Source organism: Heloderma suspectum, chromosome 7 (assembly GCF_057233095.1).
Source record: "Heloderma suspectum isolate Gila_16-S chromosome 7, 16-S_ref, whole genome shotgun sequence".
NCBI lineage: Eukaryota > Metazoa > Chordata > Lepidosauria > Squamata > Helodermatidae > Heloderma > Heloderma suspectum.
The window spans coordinates 28,244,726-28,250,614 of NC_139464.1; the positions used below are offsets into that span (position 1 = coordinate 28,244,726).

General features: G+C 40.4%; 1 pseudogene; it reads right to left on the reverse strand.

Annotated features, from left to right (window-relative positions):
• Positions 1 to 4,696: 4,696 nt before the first annotated feature.
• On the reverse strand, positions 4,697 to 5,670 carry LOC146339458 (uncharacterized; annotated as a pseudogene).
• Positions 5,671 to 5,889: the final 219 nt, after the last annotated feature.

The following is a 5,889-nucleotide window of genomic DNA, read 5'->3' on the forward strand; positions in this document are numbered from 1 at the left end:
TATAAGCTAAATGAATTAAAAGATAAAGTACCATCATGACCTAAGTGTTCCCTTGCAAAACATTGCCTTTCCCTTTAGCTTCTCAGCTCTGGGGAACCTTTAGGCTATCCAGAAGCATGATGCATTTTAAAAATAAAGTGTAACAAGATTTCATAAAAATCAAACAAAAAATAAATGAGCATAACAATGAAATCCCCCCAGTGTGAATATTTGTCATCAGTGAAGTCCACCCATACAAATAGGCCAATTCTGTAACTTAAATTAGGCCAGTTCAGAGCTTCCCATGGACTGTGTGCAGTGAGTCTTGGTTAAGTAGCTTCACTTCTCCTAAAGAAACAGAGCATGAAATAAGGTGACAAACATTCCTTCCAAGGGAAAAGCAGATCTTTAGCAGCCTCTGAAGGCATGCATGTATCTGGCCTGCTTGCAGCAGCTGCCTGTATGTTTCTGAGCCCAACTGAAGGTGCTGGTTCTAAGCTATAAAGCCTTACATGGCTTGGGACTGCAATACCTGATGTAACCTGTCCTGACCTGAACATACCCGGACACTACAGTCAACATCTGAGGCCTTCCTCCAAGTGCCATCTCCAGCGTGGGGTGGGGGGTGCTCAGAAGGTGGCAACAAGGGAGAGGGCCTTCTCAGTGGTGGTCCCCTGAGGTCTCCCCTGAGCTCTCCACTGAGGCCTGCCTGGTGCTGACACTCATCTTTTCAGCACTAAAGACCGCTCTCTACTCCTAGCCATTTAATGGCATATGATGGGGCATCTGTGTCTGCTGTTTTGAACAAGTCTATTAGGGAAAATATTTTTTATTTTAGTTTTTGTGTGGTACAATTTTTTAGACTGTTTTTATCATGTTGTATTTTTTGTAAGGCTGGTGTATTTTTTATGAATTGTTGTAAGCTGCCCAGAGAGCTTGAGCTCTGGGGCGGTACAAAAATGAAATGAATAAATTCAAAGGCCAGTATGAGAGAGGGAGGAAAAGGGGCACCTGCCCAGATGTGGTCACATATCTGTGCTCAGCCAGCCTCTGTAGGTGGTGGGTGCTATTAGTGCACCAGCGGGGGCTAGACCTTTAAGGCCGCAGGCAGGGAGTGCACAGTGCAGCAGCCTAGCCTAGTCCAGGATAGGACCTGAGAAACAGAGATGTATTTGGTACACTGCATTCTGTTCATACCCTTGATTGCCACTGAGCAATGGGCCAATGGTGTGAACAGGGATGGATGAAAACTCCCTTGCCCGCCCCACATGCTGCTTGCTGAACCCCTGCTACTTACCCGACCCATTGAGCAGTGCAGGGTGAGCTGCTGGGCCGTCTGGGGGGCTCTCGGCAGCTCTCGTTTTTTTGATGAGCCACCATTTTTGCGCAAGATGGGGCTCTGTGTTTTCATAGATCTACTGATTGCACAGTAGATCTACACAACAGTGGCTGTAAAGGTCAATTTCTATGGCCCCATCTTGCGCAACAATGGACACTCGCATGGACGCCAGGCAGCTGCGGTGAGTTCCGGCCTCATGTGTGTGTGTGTGTGGGGGGGGGTTTCGCCATGCCAGGTTCAGGGGCATGAGGGCATTTGGTGGGTTCCCAGACCTAGTCGGGCACCCCTGTCATCCTTAGGTGTGAACACCAGCCTCACTATCCTAAGCAGAACGGTAGAAAAAAATCTCTATAGTGATACAAGTCCCAGGTGAAGAATGCAGCAGAGCACCAAAGAATCTGGACACCCCCCCCCCCGTCCCCCAGCAGAATGATCGGCATGGTGACGTTTTTGACAGTACAAGCTTGAGATGGGCTGAGTTCCAAGGATTTCTCTCTGATGGAGCTGTGTCATTCTGCAACAGTTATGCCACTAGGAAAGAATATCCCTGCCTGTTCTACACAAAGTTGTTGGGGTGCACTCTACAATCCAAATATTAGCTCATTCCGTTTCTGCCCTTTTCATGGGAAAGAATGCAAGCCCTCTAACTGCTGGCTTTTGGTGAATGTATGTAACCTAGAATTATTGGAAAGGCACAGTGAATTGAATATACTTCTTGATATAGATGTTCAAATTTTCTACTATTATATGTATAATATAATATAATATTGTATTATATTATATTATATAATTACACTTACATCGTTTTTTCACATTTATATTATTTCTGTTTCAGCACTAATTATTTTCAGTAAAAGATAAATCAGCATATACTATAAATGATTGTGTGTTTCTATCGTTATTATTTGATTATTATACCTAGACCAGTTCTCAGTTGTGTGGTAATTGAAGGTCTATAATTTGGCAAAAGATAAATATGGTGTCCTACAGCCATCAAAGTCATATGGATGCTTATTTGGATGTATGGACGGCTTATATTTATATATTTTTAGATGTATGGACCATTTATATCAAAATATATATTTGAAATGGAAATGTTAACCCTCCCCCCCATTTTTGTGTTTTCTTTTTTTCTTTTCCCTGTATCAAGGAAGACGTTAATGATTACCATATATTGGTACGTTTTATGATAAGAATCCCCCTTTTTCGCTTTGTTTGTTGTTACTATTGCGTTGCAAATAAAAATATTTAAAAACACACACATTACTACATACAATATGATTAGGATGATTAGAAGCATAATAGAAATAGTGGCTAGCATTTTCTTATTAAAATTAAAGTTCTATTCCTCTCAACCAACAAAACAGGCTAATTGACAATTCTCAGTCCAATTTACCTTATCAGTATGATATTTCTTGGTTAAATCAAGTAAAGGAACTGCAATCTCTCCTAATTTGCAATAAACCTTCGATTATAACTAGCAACTCCCAAGATAGCTCTTACTTGTTTCTTGGTTTTGGGAATTGGCCAGTACTTTATCGCTTCTAATTTGTCCTCTTGTGCAGTTCTATAGACATCTCTCAAAAATCGTTTGAACCTATGTTTGCCTTTTAACGTTCTAACTACCTTATCAGTTGTTTGGCTGTACAAAACTTCATCATTCACAGCAAACACAGGGTAGCTTATACAAGGCAGGAGAGCAACATCAGTGTTATGAGACCTTGGTTCTCAAGGAAGCAATGAACAAAAGATTTGCCTGTTCTAGCTGTGGGCATCAAGGTCTACAAATATGACATATCTCAAGCAACCCGGATTGCCGAAGAGGCTGAATCCATTAATTGCTTCTAGGGCTGCTTTTGCTAACCCAACAGAACTTGAATGCAATTTGCTGCTGCCATTGTTGTATTTGCTTCCTTTTTTCCACACACCAAAGACTGGTACACGGTATGCTTTTACCACACAAAATACAAGGTTTTGTATGAAGGACACCTCATTGGTGTTGTAGATACTCTGCAAACCAGATGATATCATCTCAACCAAGGGAGAGGATTCCTCATGTACATTTTATAGTAGAATGCTCCAGCTCATTGGTTCTTCCCTTGCCATCATTAATATACCTGTATGCCAGTTCATGGGGAAAACCCAAATGTGAAAAAAACTTTTAACAATGCCTCTGCCACTGACATGGCGTCTACATTCCTAAGAGCTTCTGCGTCTTGAAAACATCTTGCAAAATCAACGAGTGTCACAATATATTTCTTCCCAGACTGTGTAGGTTTGAGAAACAGTCCTACAATATCAACAGCCACCCTGTAAAAGGCTTTCCCTATTAAGGGCATTGGCTGTAAAGGAGCTTTGATCGTCTCACCTCCCTTCCTAACCTTTTGACTCACAACACAGGACTTACAGTACTCAGTAACCTCAATATTAGCAATATTAGTCCAATAAAAATTGGCAGCCAAATATTTACGAGTTTTACCAGTTCTGATATGACCAGCTACAGGTACAACATGAACTAATTTCAACAACTGTTGTCTGTATGGCCGAGGGACAATCAGTTGGTTTTCAGCCTCACAACTCTCCCTTCTATTTTTTTTGGCAACCATTTCCTATATAACAGACCATTCTCTCAAGGGATTTGTTCTTTTTGGTTTTCACCAACTGAGGATTCCTGCAATTGTGCTTCACTCCCAGCAGTGTTTCTGAATTCACTGTCAACTTGAGCTGGACTGTTTGAAACAACTAAATCCAATGGGTCAATTCCTGGCATTTCACCTTGGTTGCTAGGCAACAGCTCTACTGACAAGTCCGTCTCTGTCACTGTGTCACCAACTCCCTCTTTCTCTCTTAATGCAGGAACACTCGCCTTCACTCCTTTTTGGGACCTGGTAACAATGCATATTTTCCTCTCATGAGACATAGTATCTTTTATAAATTATTCACATTGTTCAGAGTTAACCCCTACTTCAAACTCTCCCTCAGAATATCTCTAGGTTACTCTTACTTTTGGCAAAGGTATTTGAACATGTTCCCCTCTTATACCTTTAATTTTAATGGTTTTCTGAAGTAAAATATTCTCAGGATTAACTAGATCTGAATGTATTAAGGAAATTTCAGCACCAGTGTCAAGTACAGCTACATATTCATTTCAATTTATGGTTATTTTCTCCCTGAAAGTGTCATTGAATTCATCTACTTGATTCCACTTCAACATATAACAAAGTGAAGCCTCAGGTTGCTCCATTTCTGTGTTCCTCTGTATTTGAACACAGATCACAGAACACAGAACACAGAACTCAGCTTGACTGAGGTGGATTTTTCTTTCTTCTGACCCAGTCTTCGACAATTAGGTTGAATATGAGCAATTAAACCACAGTTTTAACAAGCTTTGTCTGTGCTTCCAAATAAAGGTTTTGCTTCAATTATTTTCTCAGGATTCTCAGAGGTCTGTTGATTTTTCCCCTTCTCAACTTCCCTCTTAAAATTTCTATTCTGGTAATCTTTATTTGTTCTACCAGTAAGATTAAGCCCTCTATTTAAAGCAAACTTATCAGCTAACTCAGCATCATATTTGACAGTTTTTGGAATTCGATCCTGAACTAACAGTTCTATTTCTTGAGGCAACTGATGTACAAATTGGTCGAGAATCATAAGATCTCTCAGATCTTCTTTGGGTTTAATGTTGGCACTACTGATCCATTTCTCAAAATAATCAGTAAGCTTATAAACAAATTCCACGAAGGACTTACACGATGTTACTGTAGTGTTCCTAAACCTCTTTCTGAAAAATTCTGGCTCATATCTAAACCTTTGATATACAGCAGCCTTAAAGATTTCCAAATCCACTACCTCACCCACAGGAAAACCATTACATACCTCAGACAATTCTTTTATCAAACTAGGAATAAATCTCATATACTCATTTGGAGATGTATTCCACATATAGTTCCAAATGTGGTGAAAAACACTTGTGGCTCCTCCCCCCACCAGATATGGGATGAAATCCTTCAGGGATAATTTAAGAGGTCTGGCTTCCTCGTCAGTTCTCCTTTTATCCTCCCTCAACGTTTTCTCTTTTTCCAGTTTAATCCTTTCTAATTCCACCTCTCTGTCTTTCTCTTTCTGTCTTATTTTCTCCAGTTCAGGTTTTCTATCTAGCTCTTTCTGTTGCACCTCTGTCTGTCTGTCTGTCTTATTTTCTCCAATTCAATCTCTCTCTCTTTCTGTTGCATCTCTGCCCTCAGTTTCTCTCTTTCAAATTCCAAATACTGAGGTGACATTTCTATATGTACGTGTCTTAGTGGATTCACCTCAGCCTCAGCATCTCTGCCTCTGGGGTGATCTATTAACATTATTTTTAATTCATCTACAGACTTCCCCTCCTAAGGGAGATTCAGACCCTTACATCTCTCCAAGAGTCCTTCCTTTTTCATACTTAAAAACTCAATTTTCCTTAGAGTTTTCACACCCAAACTATGTTACAACTTGGGTTTCCCTTAGATAGGTTTAAGGACTGATATCTTGTAATACTAGTGTACTTTCTCTTTCCAGTCACCTCCTGTGACTTCAGA